The 16,253-nt window shown below is 43.4% G+C and overlaps 1 long non-coding RNA gene across 1 annotated transcript; it reads right to left on the bottom strand.

The window, feature by feature from the left end:
• Positions 1–392: 392 nt before the first annotated feature.
• On the bottom strand, positions 393–16,164 carry LOC121148994. Its single transcript, XR_005882608.1, has 3 exons — positions 16,130–16,164; positions 4,776–4,876; positions 393–749 (listed from the first exon to the last, which is right to left on the bottom strand). It is a non-coding gene; the product is annotated as an uncharacterized LOC121148994 (long non-coding RNA).
• Between the last annotated feature and the right edge of the window lie 89 nt (positions 16,165–16,253).

The raw sequence follows: 16,253 nt of genomic DNA, 5'->3' as shown, positions 1-16,253 counted from the left end.
TGTAATCCATAGGGTTGCTTTTTTACCTTCACTCCCTGATTTTACTCAGCTCCATCCTGGAACACTAAATCTGCCTTGGCTTAGTCATTGCCAGTTGGCATCTGGCTCTTCCTGCTGGTCGTGACCCAGGCTTGTAAATCATGTCCAAGTTCTTCAGTTGCTATTCCAGGGCCTTGGCACCCCAAGGTTGTCCTCTGTGCCATGACACTGATTAGCTACTTATCATAACCCCTTCACTTGCTCTGCCTTGCCCTGCTTGGAATGGCATGGGAGGTCCTGACGCCTGTGTCAGCCTTAGCTCATGCCATTCCATGTTTACCCTCGGATCCATCCCTTGGCGGTGCCTGGTTTCAGTACACTTAAGGAGGGCAGATATTCCTGGTTGTGAGCAGCTTTTACTTCCTTAAATGTATTATGCTAAACATTTTGAAAATGCCACCTCATTAAATCTCCCCAATAACATCACTGCAAACTTACAGATTAGAAGTCTAAGGCAAAGCAAATACGAGTAAATATCAGAAGGTGAGCATTAGGACATGTACCCAGACTGGTATGTCCATAATCCAAACTCTTGGCTAGATTTACACAAAAATTTCAATGATAGAAATCTGCAGAATTAACTAATAAATTCCCAGTGATGTTGGAGATCTCAATAAATGCCTTCTTTATGTTATATTTATGTTGGTTTCACTTTACTTGCAAGCAAACTTTCCTCCACTGAAATATTCCTCAGTTCCATCCTTTCCAATCTGTCAAAAGATAAAAAGAAATCACTGTCAGTGCAGAGAATATGAAAATCTGTATTTTCCTGTTTAATTCAGGAAAATGATCAAGCAGCTATCTTTTTGGTCAACAATCCTCAAGAGAGACATGCAAGTAGCCCAGACCCACAGTCACCTGCTGAGCTCAAAGGCCAAAATAGCTCAATATACCAAATATCTTTCAAGTTGAGGTTAATTAGTTCCCACCATTCCCTGCCATTAGGTTAACCTGCACCATGTTACTATGAAAAAAAAAAGGATTGGTTAGATTAATTTTTAGGATAATAAACACATGCAAAGGAATTGAAATCAGCATATGAAAGATATATCTAAATTCCCATGTTTATAGCAGCTCAGTTCACAATAGCAAAGATAAGGAATCATGCAGAACTTTCTCGAATGCTTCGTGAGCAATGGTGGAGCAACAGCTGCCAGGGCTGTGCACAGTTGGCACTGCTTCCTGCTCCTGCCACACTGGCCTCAGCCCACTCACCAGCTGTAGCAAATGGTGAATGAAACCACTTATTATGTTTGGGGAGGTCGAACCCAGTGCCACCCAGGAAGAATTGAAAGAGGCTTACAGGAAACTGGCCTTGAAGTACCACTCTGATAAGAATCCAAATGAAGGAGAAAAGTTCAGATTTCTCAAGCTTACAAAGTTTTTTCTGATGCAAAGAAGATGGAATTATATGACAAAGGAGGAAAGCAGGCAAATAAGAAGGGTAAAGCTTGTGGTGGATTCAGCTCCCCCATGGACATCCTTGGTATGTTTTTTGGAGGAGGAGGATTGCAACCACCAGCTGATCGGGGCTATGGACTGTGATGGGCTCTGTGCTTGCTAGAACACACAAGAATCTGGTCTGGGATCACCTCAGACAAAGTTTCTTTGGAGATCTCCCCAATCGAAATGCTGGACTCAGAACCCTAACCAAGAAAAGACAGAACACGGAAAAAGTCAATCAACCATCTCAGCTATATGTTGGCAGCCAAATACTGGGCAAATGGAGACTCTATGAGGGACTGTGTCAATCAGTGGATTCTTCAACGACCTCATCATGCTTGGAGTGGCGAGATTGGCAGCGATTCATAACTGGTGAACTATCAAAACTTCTTGAGCAAGAACCTCGGAGCATGCCCTACATCCGGGACTTGAGATGAGTGGGAAACTGGGTGGGCCTTCTCCCTTAATATTCCCCTTTAAACATGAAGGAAATAATATGGAAATAATAGTGTTACCCACTTTCCTATAGCCCTTGAACCTTTCTACCCTAATTAACTATGTAAAGATTGTCAAAAATATAATAAAAAAAAAGAAAAAGACTGTGTGGATAAGTTTTGCTTCATTCCACATATACAGTAATATGATCTTCTTTTCCTATGTTATGACCACTGTCATAAATCCCTCACTCTGTGACAAACAGATGTTTTCTGTTTTCAAGAAAAAACACAGTACATATGTGTATCTATATAACTATTTATAAATGAAGGTATTGTGACAAAATTTTTTTAATTGCTAAGTTTTTAAAACTAAAAAGTTTACTTTTAACATGACTAGTTCATTTTATTCTAATTTTTCTCACTAAATTCAGAAAAACTATTTAGCATTTCTTACCACTCAAGCCCTCCCCTGTCTGCAGTATGCGTTCTCCATTTGTGCACTGTCCCAAGCCAGTCTCTCTGCTCAGTCTCTCACCCCTTCCCTAACGTGTTGGCAAATCCCTGCTCATCCTCATGGTCCTGCTCAGATGTACCTTACCCCTGGAAGCCTTCCTGGATCCATCAGGTAAAGCAACCTCCTCCATCCCTTATGCTTATCAATCCACACTCCTGCCAGGGTTGTTATTTCTATCACATGTTTATCTCTGCTTCTCTATAAAGTACTTGGGAAGCAAGACTGTGTCTCATGTGTCTTAATATATCCCATGACTACAGTTTCAGGAACAGAGTACACAGTCCATAAATGCCTGGACTGTGCCTATTTTACATAATGGAATACAAGCACTGGGCTCAAACACGACAATTGTGTAGAAAAGAGTACAAACACGAACCAGTGCCCTTTTCTGGAAATCTAGGTTGGAGTCATTTACAAGACACCAGGTTTTCATTCCTTTATGGATGATAAAGAAAGTTCTCTGCTTGCTTTTTTGCTTTTTTTTTTTTCCTTTTCTCAGATTGTGTTGGTTGACATGGAGTAGAAGCAATAATCAAGTCAAAATCTAAGTCCAGAGAAACAAACCAATGCAAGAGCAGAAGCAGGAACTCCAGAGGAGCTTAGCAAAAATGAAACTGCATTTCTCCTCTATAATCAGAGTGATTGGTTTTCCTGTATAGAACGACCCTTTGCTGTGTTGGACTAGAATTAAAGAAAAGAAAGGTGGATGTGATCCATAAGAATCCCAGGGCTGATGTGGCATTACAGGTAAGGCAACTGCCCACAATGCCAGCATCCTAAATGAACCCCTAGTTAGTGTCCTAACTGCTTCCTTTCCAATCCAGCTCCCTGATAATGGCCTGGGAAAGGCAACAGAATACGGCCCGAGGCCTTGGGCTTCTGCTATCCACCTGAGAGACCTGGAAGAAGCTTCTGGCTACCAGCTACAGCTGGCCCAGTCCTGATCATAAGATTCATTCTCTCTCTCTCTCCCTCCCTCTTCTTTCCCTCCCTCTCTCTCTCTGCCCCTCTGTAACTGTTCCAAACAAATAAGTTTTAGGTTTTTTAAAATCCTATTTCAGAAAAGTAAGAGCTAAGGTACCTTATCTGAGTGTTCATGCTGGCAAATCACACAGCTCTAACTCCACCCCAACTGATGGCTTCGTAAACACACACATTTTCCCTAATAGCAAGTTTGCCACTGCAAGCAGACTATGAGACAAGCAATAGGTCAAATGTGCACCTAGAAAATGTTTTTCAAGGGTGGCAAGACTTTATTTTTGAAAAGGAATGTTCCTCATAAAAGCTAGAGATCATCCAGGCATGTAAAAGTAAACATCTATTTTAGTTACAAGGAAAATTATAGTGCCTTTTATTAGGAAATAGGGGATTTACCCAATGACAACAACAAAAACCAATACGCAATCTGCATTAGAGGTATGAAACCCTGGGAACATGATTGCTTACCTCACTATATCCCAAACATCAGTTTCTTTTATCTTCATGAATTTCCCCTACTTATCTATGTCCTACCTGCATTATTATCTACACAATGTTTTCTTTAAATCAAGAGTAACCTTATCATAAGCTACAATATCCATGAAATAATAGGCTTGATGTAGCAGTTCCACTATGCGACAGATTAACACTCAAAATGCTCTTTGACGTACCCTACAAAATCAGCTTACATGCCCTCACTACCTGCACACAACATTGTGAGGATCTGCAACAATCAGTGCCACATCAAAATATGTTCCTTGGAAGAACAGTAGCCCATGAGGGTAAAACAGGAATTCCAAAGAATAATAATCTAAATATTTTACCAATTTTTTTCAAAAAAGATTCCAATGGACCAGTGCTGTGGTATAGTGGGTAAAGCTGCAGCCTGTGCCACCGAGTTTGAATTCCAGCTGTTCCACTCAGAACAACTCCTTATTAGTGATCCTGGGAAAGCAGCAGAAGATGGCTGAGGTGCTTAGGCCCCTGTACCCATGTGGAAGACTGAGAAGAAACTCCTGGTGCCTGGCTTCGGACCAGCATAGCTTCAGTCTTGGCAGCCATTTGGAGAATGAGCCAGCAGAGGGAAGATCTGTGTGTTTATGTGTATAAATCTACATTTCAAACAAATAAAGAGGAGAAAAAAGATAATGAATCTGGTGAGCTTTCTGTACTGGCTGTAACAGATGCAAACTTAACTGTGTATAAGGTGGGTCATCAATTTTTAATTCAGCCTGGATGAGAATGCCTGAACGCTCATTCTCTTCCTTCCTTTACTCTGATCCCAAGAGGACCAAATCTCTTCCCCATGATTCAGATTCCCCATCACCTTGAACCTGTATAGACTTATTCCCAGAAACACTTACCTATTCTTAGAACATATGCTGACTCCCATGAGCTTGGTCAACACAAATCAGTTTCCCATGGCTGGCACTCCTCCACACCCTGACATGCTGATTTTCTGGAACTACAAAATAAAGACAACATCCTAGGAAACAGCGAAGCAGTGAGGCTCAATCACCATGTAAGACTCTGTGACATGGCTGGCATTGTGGCACAGTGGAGTAAGCCACTACCTGCAATGCTGACATCCCATACTAAGCCTCAGCTGCTCCACCTTCAGACCAGCTCCCTTCTAACATGCCTGAGACAGCAGTAAAAGATGACTCAAATGCTTGAGCCCCTGATATCCATGTGGGAAACCCAGATGGAGTTCCAGACTCCTAGTTTCATGCTGGCCCAGCCTCAGCTGTTATGGCCACTTATAGAATGAGCCAACAAATGGAAGACCTTTCTTTTTTGCTACAACTCTTCCTTTTAAAATTAAATAAAATAAATCTTTTTTAAGAAAATCTTGGGACAGTGAATTTTGCATCTTAACTTGGCTGGGCCATAGGCTATCCTGATATTTGGTTAAACATTATTGTGGGTGTTTTTGTGAGGGGCTGTTTAATGACATAAATGTTTTATTGATGACTTTGAGTCACGCAGACTGCCGGTTATAATATGAGTGTGGGCTGCCTCCAACTTGATGGCCTGACAGAAGCCAAGGCTGAACCAAGCATGAATTCTTCAAATCTCCAGTAGATGGCACTTGGACTCAAAATGGAATGTGACTTCCTGGTTCTCCTGTATGGTGACTCTCAATGCAGATTTGGGGGGGGGGGGGGGGGGTCAGCTTCCTTGATCACATGAGTTAATTGCTGATGATAAAGTACACACACGCGCGCACACACACACACATACACAGGCACTTCAAAAAGTTCATGGAAGACAGAGGTAAAAGATGCTTATTTTAGTGTTAAAAAATTTACAGTCCACACCTATTTTTCATGATATGCATTTTCTATTAATTTCTAGAATACCCTGTGTGTATGTGTGCATATGTGTATGAGATAGAATGTGTGTGTATGTCCTGTTGATTTTGATACTCAGCAGTAATACAGATCCATCTCAATGGTCAGCTGTACACTCAGTGATGCTTTTGAATGTGTAGGGGTTTTTTTTTTTGAAGATTTCTTTCATTTTTACTGCAAAGTCAGATATACAGAGAGGAGGAAAAACAGAAAGGAAGATCTTCCATCTGATGATTTATTCCCCAAATGAGTGCAAAGGCTGGTGCTGCGCCCATACAAAGCCAGGATTCCTCCAGGTCTCCCATGTGGGTGCAGGGTCCCAAAGCTTTGGACCGTCCTCAACTTCTTTCCCAGGCCATAGGCAGGGAGCTGGATGGGAGGTAGAGCTGCCGGGATTAGAACTGGCACCCACATGGGATGCTGGTGCGTTCAAGGCGAGGACTTTAGTCGCTAGGCCACGCGGCTGGGCCCTGAGTGTATAGTTTTACATTCAATAACCTCTCACTACCTTTTCACAGATCTTGGGCTCCAACAAGAATCTTCCTCCCACATCCTTGCCTAAGAGGCAGATAACCATGTTTGGATCTTTACTACCAGAGAGTGGCAGGGCAGAAAGGCAGCTGCAAGGAAGGTAGAAACTCAAATGGCAGAGAGGTCCTCTCACTAAGTATGTTGCTGTAAGCTACAGCCTGAATACTATAAACACAAGTATTTCCAAAATCCTAATGAAACACACAGATTTGCTCACAACACAGGCAAATGGGATGAACTAATGGAACATTCAAAGTTTCACTATTTTGTAGCAATAATACCATTTGTGTTTGTTTTTGGTTACTACAGCAAAATATCCGAACCAACCTGCTTATGGAAGAAAAAGGCTTATTTTGGCTCACATTTTCGGAGGTTGAGCGCCCAGGATCAGGGAAGCCCTACCGGTTTAATAATTCATGATACCATCATGGCAAGGCAACGTATCACATGCCAACTTGTTAAGTTAATTCTGCCTTAAAAGCCTTGCCAATTTAATCATTTCTCAAAAGCTCAATTTTCAGACATAAATACTGGATTAAGTTCCTAGCTTCTTATCACTAATACAAGACCAAACTGTAACACAAGGGCTTTAGGGGATATGCAACAACCATACTTTTACCCAGATAACAGTACCATTTAAATTAGGTCTTGAGGCAGTTTAGCATTTTTTATACATTAAACTTTATTTTTAGAACTATTAAGGTTTTTAAAAATCAAAAAAAAAAAATCAGGTCTTGAGTGACAAGTAAATTCACATGCAATCAATCAATAAAAATGGCCAAAAGTTTACAGTGTGGCCTAAAACATGTTTCATAGGCAGGGATACTGACACGGGTCCTTGGGCTTGTAAAAGGTGAGAACCAGCAGAACGGTAAACCCTTTCCATTGCTCACACTATAGAATCCATATTTTCTCATGAAAACAACACTACTATTCAGCCAACAAACCTGAGAATATTGAAAAAGTAGATTATCCTAAATGGTGATTCCTGTTTTAGAAATGATGGAACAGAAATAAGGGTAAATTTATCCTAAACATATTGTGCACCACTCCTCCAAGAAGCAGCCCAAAACACATGGAAACACTCCAGCTTTTGAAGAGGATTCTGCCACTACCATCTGCTAACCATCTGGGACTCAGCTTGCTCAGCTTTCAAATGAGGGAAAGGGTACACATCTTGTAGGCTTGTTGTGAGAGTTAAATGAGTCAACTTTAGTCAAGTGCTTACCCTATGGAAGTCACTCGAATATGAGAAGGTGTAATTTGCTCCTAACATTTCTGTATGGGCTTAGGAGCATAACTACTTGTCCTTAACTGTATTTCAGTTTATCTAATATATACAAGCAAGGATCACTTTCACTCTCTTTAAGACTGAAAAAAAAGAACAACAACAACAACAACAACAAAAAAAAAAAACCCAGAATTTTGAAGTAAGAATATTAAGTTCTACATACAAAGATGGTACTGGTTCTCATCGCAAAGAAACACTATTGAGTTATTCTTCCTCAGGTCATATGACTGTACTGTGTATTATATAAAGTATAACAAAGGGATTATGTGCACAAGAAGTATATTCCCAAGAAGACTCCCAACGGATGCCTGAATTCACAAAGAGCACCAAGCCCTACCATTTAGTTCTTTTTCCATCTTAAATAAGCACTTTCCCTTGGTGATTATACTGTTGCAGTTTAAAGAACAGAGTCCCAAGGCTTTGGGTCATTCCATCTGCTTTCCCAGGCTAAAAGCAGGGAACTGGATGGGAAGTAGAGCAGCCAGGACATAAACCAGTGCCCACATGGGATGCTAGCACTTGCAGGAAAGAATTAGCTAGTTGGGCCATTGCACTGGCCAACTAAGCTTTTATATTTTTACTATACACTTGAACTCTCTATATATCCATGTGTAATATTCAGACACATGGACTACTTGAGGCTACCCTTTCTCAGACTATTCTGAATGTCCCTGCTAGAAAATTCATACCATGTAGAAGTCATAAGCCCTGCTAAGATGAAACCTGAAACTAACAGAATGATGCAATACAGAGTCAGAGACTAGGAGAGCCCTTGCTTTTGGAGCACAAAAGCAAAGAGCTTCCCTGCAGGTACTCCCTCAATCCTCCTTCTCATCCTCCTCTATCTTCATGCCAGTGTGGTGACTGGGGCTCATGACACTAAGTGGATGATGCTCATTAGATCTGTCTTTCTGTGGGAGAAATGTGAATATCCCAAGGCAACAGCTAATGGGCTTGGGGACCAGTTGGCTATGGAAGAGTAAGAATCTTGTGCTTTGGAAGTTGACCCATTTGAGATACACATTGTAAATTTTTTTTTCCTTTATCTGAGAGGCAGAAAGACAGAGCTCCCATTTGCTGATTCAGTTCTCAAATGCCTACAACTTCCAGGATGGGTTGGGACTAGAGCCAGGAGCCCAGAACCCAATACAGGTCTCCTACTTGGACAACAGGAATCCAATCAGGGTGTGCACAGGCTGAAGTTGGGAGCTGGAGCTGGAAACTGAACCCAAGAATTACACTGTAGGACATGGATTTCTTAACTGCTAGACTAAATATTCACCTCTGAGAAACACATTTGTTTCCTAGGAGTTTATTTCTATGTTTTCCTTCTCAAGGTTCAAGAAAAGAGGGATAGGAGAGGGTGCAGCCTATATAGTCTCAGTCTTGCTAGGCAGAACCAAGACAAGGAGTTCTGATCACATCTCCTGTCCTAGAAGGCCAGTCTCCTGTCCTGCTCATCACTCTGCAGTACTGGCTGCAGCCACCAGGAATCCTGAACTGTATATCTAGGTTAAAACCAGTCTGACCTAGCAGCCAAAGCAGCAGAAATGTCCACACCAGAATCATGCTTTCTGTGGAAGCCATGGAACGGGAATTAGCCACTTTCCCTCCAGACAGAAAGTCTGTTCCCACCCCATCCTACTCCCACACCCCACCCCCAGGGCAGATAGTCTTCACTCACATGAAGACTAGATGGAGTTTCTTAGCTTCAGTCTGGCCAAGCCCTGGCTATTTGCGCATCATCTTGGGAATGAACTAGCAGATGAAATATATCTTTCTTCTTTTCTCCTCTCCTCTCCTTCCTTCCCTTCCCCCTTCCCGTCCCTTCTCTCTTTCTCCCTTTCTGTTATTCTACCTTTCAAATAAATTATTAAATATTAAAAGATATAAGAAAAGTTTGTAAATTCTCTCCACTTTTTCTATATCCCCTTTTTCCCCCATCTTCCCCGAAGCTCACTCAGCATGCTCTCTTCTACTTGGCCTGCCCCTCTTCCCTTTTTTGGGGGCTCCTTCTTTGACCTCCATCCCTCTGCCCTTGTTGTGCCCAGATTTTGAGACTCCCCAGAAATCACCAGGAGTCTGAAGTCGATGCAAATGCACAAGGGTGGCTTACTCAAGCTTGGCATGTCTGAGCTTGGGTTCTTGGTTGAGAGCAGGCAACCAGGACCAGTACCCCTTTCTGGAGTGCAGCCCCAACAGGATATTCACAGGGATTTTATAGGGGCAGTCCACAATAGCTTGAAAAGTGGCAATTCATGAGCCCCACATGATAGCCTAGTGGCTAAAATCCTCACCTTGAATGCGCCAGGGATCCTGGCAGCCCCGCTTCCCATTCAGCTCCCTGCTTGTGGCCTGGGAAAGCAGTAGAGGACTGCCCAAAGCCTTGGGACCCTGAACCTATGTGGGAGACCCAGAGGAGGCTCCTATTTCTTGGCTTTGGATCAGCACAGCTCCAGCCATTGCAGTCACTTGGGAAGTGAATCATCGGACAGAAGATCTTCCTCTCTGTGTCTCCACATCTCTGTATACCTGCCTTTCCAATAAAAAAATAATAAATAAATAAATAAATAAATCTTTTTAAAAAAAAAAAGAAAAAGAAAGAAAAGGGGCAATTCACAATAACCTGCAAAGTGAGGGGGAAATACCACACATTCCATATGTATCTTAGCTAGATAGTCCATGCGTGGCTCTTCTCTGGTCCAGCAATTAGGTAACCACCCACTTAATTACTTGGAGCCACCTGTGAGATAACCAGACTTGGGCCTTGATTCATGAAAATTGGAGCCCATCAGTGCTAATAGTCACATAGGTCGCTAAAGGTCACATAGGTCGCTTGGCCTGCAAGCTCACACAGCTTCTTAGTAGCAATGAGCCATGAATAAATGGTTGGGATTTTGATACTGAGGTTCCTCACCCTGACTCAACATGTGCACAGTTTTCTTTTATCTAGACTTGTTAAACAGATTGAGATGAAAGTGGCTGTCACTCAAAGAAAGGGCCACCTCCCACATTCTTCTAGACCTGATATAAGAGATTCCTTCTAATCCCAAAGCATCTTTGATCCCAACCTAATTCTCTCCAATAATCATCATTTACATTTGTGAAGTGATTTAGAGATTGCGAAGTTTTCCCATCTTAGTCTCCTTACAACCTTGTGAGCTAAAGCAAATATTATCACAATCCCACTTTAGAAAGCTTGAGTTGTCCAAAATCAGATAGCTAATAAGTCAGAAATGGCCAAGAAGAATTTGTGTCCTTGAAACTGTCAGTGATATAAAGTCTTCCACCAGGAGAAAGATGTTCCATGCTACAAACTAAAAAATCACAGCCACCTCTTCCACTCACACTCACTCCGCCTTGCTGGTAACTTCTTCATTCAGCCCCTTGTCCATTCCTGTCTTCTCATTCTTACCCCCAAGACTACAGAAAGATTACTACAGCCCCCTCCACCCTTCAGGGAAAACACACACACACACACACACACACACACACACACACACACACACACACCTGCAGCCTAGCTCCCCTGCACATGTCTTCTTCCACTTGGCCCTGAGCTGAGGGTCCCACAGTCAGAATTAGAGAGTCTGCTGCCAGAGAGGCGTTGAGCCTGTCTCCTTCCAGGAAGTCACTTTTACAGTGTCCAGCAGTCTGCAGGGGCAGGACAGTGGAGGGCTGAAGAATCCAGGTACTTCCCATTGTCCTCCAAGGAAAAAGGTTAAGACTTTCAGTCCTGACACCCATAGGGGACCTCAAACAATATCTGGGAACTCTGTCCAAGCTCAGCAGTTCTTAGAGAAATCAGACTCGTGCATAGTTTGACAATGTAGAGACATGTAAACGGAACACAATCCTGACTCCTAGTCTTTCCAACTAACTCTGCCTGCCCCAAGTCTATGCTCCCCCACCAGTCATAAGAGGAAGACGTGCTATGCTATGTTGTTGCCTCTTACTCAGAAGAGTTGTGGCTACAGAAGAATGGAGACTAAGTAGAATGCACAAATCCTCTGACAAGGCAATCTAGCCTGATCCTTAAGCCAGCCTCCCCTGTCTCTTTTCTCCCCAATCCCTGGCCCTCCAAGAAACACTAGGGCTCTAGCCTGAATCCTGCTTGTTAAAGGGTTTGGGGAAAATAATATGCATGGTTGAACACATTACGATGATCTAGTGGCTAAAGTACTCACCATGCATGTGCCAGGATCCCATATGGGTGCCAATTCGTATCCCAGCTGCTCTGCTTTCCTTCCAGTTCCCTGCTTGTGACTTGGGAAAGAAGTTGAGGATGGACCAAAGTCTTAGGACCCTACACCTGCATGGGAGACCAGGAAGGAGCTCCTGGCTCCTGGTTTCAGATCAGCTCAGCTCCAGCCATTGCGGCCACTTAAGAAATGAACCATCAGGGCCCGGCACGGTGGCGCAAGTGGTTAAAGGTCCTCGCCTTGCACGCCCGGGATCCCATATGGGCGCCGGTTCTAATCCCGGCAGCCCCGCTTCCCATCCAGCTCCCTGCCTGTGGCCCGGGAAAGCAGTCGAGGACAGCCCAAAGCTTTGGGACCCTGCACCCGCGTGGGAGACCCGGAAGAGGCTCCTGGCTTCGGATCGGCATAGTATCGGCCCGTTGCGCTCACTTGGGGAGTGAATCATCGGACGGAAGATCTTCCTCTCTGTCTCTCCTCTCTGTATCTCCGCCTTTCCAATGAAAAAAGTAATAAAAATAAATCTTTAAAAAAAAAAAGAAATGAACCATCAGATGGAAGACTTTTCTGTCTGTCTCTCCTTCACTCCATAAATCTGACTTTCCAATAAAAGTAAATAAATTTTTAATAATAATAATAATATGCATGATTTTCTAGATAGGAAGAGTTCACTCAGAGATCAGCTAAAAGGACAAGAGGGCCTGGGCCTGAGGTGCCCTCAATTGGGGAGAGAAAGAGCAAGAGGTAACATCTAAGGACAGTCTCACTTAATATTGCAGGCAGCTCCCCCTCTCTCTTGAACACATTCCCAGCTTTCATAAAGAAAATCTCTCCCTTCCGAACACACCCCTTCGCTAACCTAGAGCTGCAGCTCTGGTCTCCAGCTCTGACCACACTCAACCCTTTGGAACACCTTCTCTAAACCTTTTGCCAGACTTACGCCCCGCAATCTGGGCCACCCATCCAGGTGAGGCCAGCCTTTGTTTTTCTGTTAGTCCTTTCAGCCTGCCCATTCATCCCTGCCTGGCCCTTCTCCTTCAGCATTCATTCAGACCTGTCACAGGTATCACGGACAAGCATCCTGACTCCTAATCTGGAAAACTTATGCGAAAGCTGCATGTTCAGTTAACAATGCACACTCTTGTTTAATATTTTTACTGCACATTCACCTTTCCAGTAAACAGAAGCACTTTAAGACTTTCCTTCACCATATCTGCTGTGTTTTATTTTGCTGACATTTATTTATTTATTTCAAAGGCAGAGTTAGAGAGAGAGAAGGAGAGACAAAGAGAGAAAGACAGATCTTCTATCCACTGGTTCACTCCCCAAATGGCCACAACAGCCAGGACTGCACCAAAGCCAGGACTGCACCAAAGCCAGGAACCTAGAACTCCATTGAGATCTCCTGCGTGAATGCAGAGGCCCAAAGTTTTGGGCCATCTCCCATTGTTTTTTTAAGGTCCATTATCAGGGCACTGGAACAGGGAAACAGTATACATCTCTTGCCCAAAGTTATCAAGAGATGATGGGCATCCAAGTGACATGCCAGCTTGTCGACCGTGCTTCTGCCAACATAGCAAAAAGGCATTGCTTCGAAGTACTGAAGGATTTCAGCAGCAGGATTTTTTGACTACCTCGTCAAAGTCTTCTCAAGATGACTACAACAGATTTTTATAATCAGATGTTATCACTGGAGCCAACTTCTATCTTCTTGCGGCATGTTCCAATGCACAGTTGGGAAGGTACTAAAAATTAGCACAATATTCCCAATAATCACAGATGGAAGCTGAGGTGCATTTTCCAGTATTAAGCAATTAGCTAAATCTATATATAAAGCTAGACATCATGCATGAATCTTACACTAATTCTTTTCAACACTTTGCATTTAGATGTTATTTTAAGAAGTGGTAATTACTACAATGTAAGTGGTAGCAATTTATGTGACAAAAATAATCTATAATTTTGGGCCCCATGCGATGGCTCAATTAGCTAATCCCTCCCCCATCAAGTACCAAAATCCTATATGGGCACCATTTTATGTCCCAGATGCTCCTCTTCCCATCCAGCTCCCTGCTTGGGGCCTGGCAAAACAGTAGAGGAAGGCCCAAAGACTTTGCTAACAATACCATTTATCATTACCTTAGTACAGTGAAATTCCTTTTTTCTTAAAGACTTATTTGTTTTTATTGCAAAGTCAGATATATAGAGATAGAAGCGGAGACAGAAAGGAAGATCTTCCATTTGACGGTTCACTCCCCGAGTGACGACAATGGCCAGTGCTGAGCCAATCCAAAGCCAGGAGCCAGGAGCTCCTCCGGGTCTCCTGTCCTGGTGCAGGAGCCCAAGGCTCTGGGCCATCCTCAACTGCTTTTCCAGGCCACAGGCAAGGAACTGGATGGGAAACGGGGCTGCCAGGATTAGAACCAGTGCCCATAAAGGATTCTGGTGTGTTCAAGGCAAGGATGTTTTAGCAGCTAGGGCACTGCACTGGGCCCTCAGTGAAATTCCTTAAAACTGAAATTAACTTTTAAAACTATTCATAACTGTGATTCAAGAAAGATTACTTGACCATGATACTGTCAAAAGCATATAAGATATGTGAATGCATATACTGGAACCACTGCCTGCAACAACAGAATCCTAAGGAGCATTGGTTCAAGTCCTGCTGCTCTACTTCTAATCCAACTCTCTGAATTAGTGGCCTGGGAAGAGCAATGAAAAATCACTCACGTGTTTGGTCACCTCCTTATCCCATTTGGAGACCTAGATGAAGCTCCAGGCTTTGGCCTGACCCAGTCCTGGCCATTGCAACCATCTGGGGCATGAACCAGTTGATGGCAGATCTCCATGTGTCTCTCTATAGTTCTTCCAAATAAATAAAACTTTTTTCTGTTTTTAAGATTTACTCATTTTTATTGGACAGAATAACAGAAAAAAGAAAGAAAGAGAAAGCTCTTCCATCACTGGTTCACTCTCCCAACTGGCTGCAACAACCTTGGCTAGGCCGATGTGATTCCAGGAGCCAGGAGCCAGGGGCCAGGTGCTTTTTCCAGGTCTCCCACACAGGTGCAAGGTCCCAAGGCTTTGGGCCGTCCTCAATAGCTTTGCCAGGCCACAAACAGGGAGCTGGATGGAAAGTGCAGCACCCAGGACATGAGTCAGCACCCATAGGGGCTCCCAGTGCATACAGATGGAGGATTAGCCAGTTGAGCCATTGCACCAGGCCCAAAATGAATGGTTTTAAATAAAACGCATTTGTCTCCAGAATGGCATAGAAGCCTATTGCATTAGACATCCCTGTATCAACCAATATGATCAGACTTCTGATGAGTGAAATTTTCTTATTTCTTATTTCTAAATGTTAGAATTTTGTCATAAGTCTATCATAAGATTTATTGGGTACAACATAGCGTTTTAAATGTGAAATCAGAGCTAAACTAGCTGTCACTTAATACGTAAGCTTGTACATACATAAACACCACAAATCTCATTTTCCTCAAATGAAAAATAAGATTCATAGCAGAATATGCCTTGGTAGGAATTAAAGGAAATAAGATTATGTAGTGTGACAGGGTGCAGCCGGGTAATAGCACTCCACAGCAGCAGGCAGGTTTGCTGAAATAACTAAATTCTTTGGCTGCGTGGAAACTCTGGGCTCCTGCGGCTCTGCAAGCGCTGCCCTTCCTGCACTCTAGCTGCTGTGAGGAGTCACTGGGCAAGTGGGCAGTTGAGCCTGTTGGAATGCGAGGGGCCCCATTAGGGCAGTTGGAATGCAGCTAGTTCAGTTAATCCCTCTAGGTTTTTGAGCGCTTAAAAATTCCTGACTTCAGCCAGGCAGCGAGCACAGTGACTCCTGGGGTAAATAGGGAGCTGTTGTTTCCAACCTAGGCTAATAAACACCCCTCCTAACATTTGTTTTCCAGTGTGATCTCTCTCAAGCTCCTCAACAGTTTTCTTGATTATTTTGAGAAATCTCTCATCTACTGATTCACTTCTTAAAGGCCAGCAGCAACAGCAGGGGTGCAGTCAAAGCCGAAGTCAGGAGCTGGTAATTCCACCCAGGTCCCCTCTGTGGCAGGAGGCCAAGGACCTGAGCTCCTGGCAGGGTAAGTGCCAGCAGCCAGCTGCAATGCAGAGACCAGGCTCTCTGACACCGAATGCTGACTTCCCAAAAGACCTCGGGTCAAAGTCGTGGAGACAGTATGCGACCCACGAACTTTCTCAGCAAGTGGCACCAGAACCCTCGTAATGTGAAGAGAAGCCAAACACTGTTACACAGATTAAACTGCTGACCAATAATTATCCATTTGCTACCTTTAGTAGCTTAAATCTGGTTTCCTTACCTTTCCCTGACTGCATTCTCCCCATTTCACAGAAGGAAACATTACACTCCTAGCTCTACTGAGTGACAACTAGGACCTCCAAGTCACCAAAGAAAACACGCGGAAATGGACGTTGCCGGGCGTC

The sequence above is a fragment of the Ochotona curzoniae genome, unplaced genomic scaffold (genome assembly GCF_017591425.1).
Source record: "Ochotona curzoniae isolate NIBS_2020 unplaced genomic scaffold, NIBS_Ocur_1.0 scaffold_4701, whole genome shotgun sequence".
In the NCBI taxonomy this organism is placed as follows: Eukaryota; Metazoa; Chordata; class Mammalia; order Lagomorpha; family Ochotonidae; genus Ochotona; species Ochotona curzoniae.
This window is presented reverse-complemented; position numbering and strand designations above follow the sequence as displayed.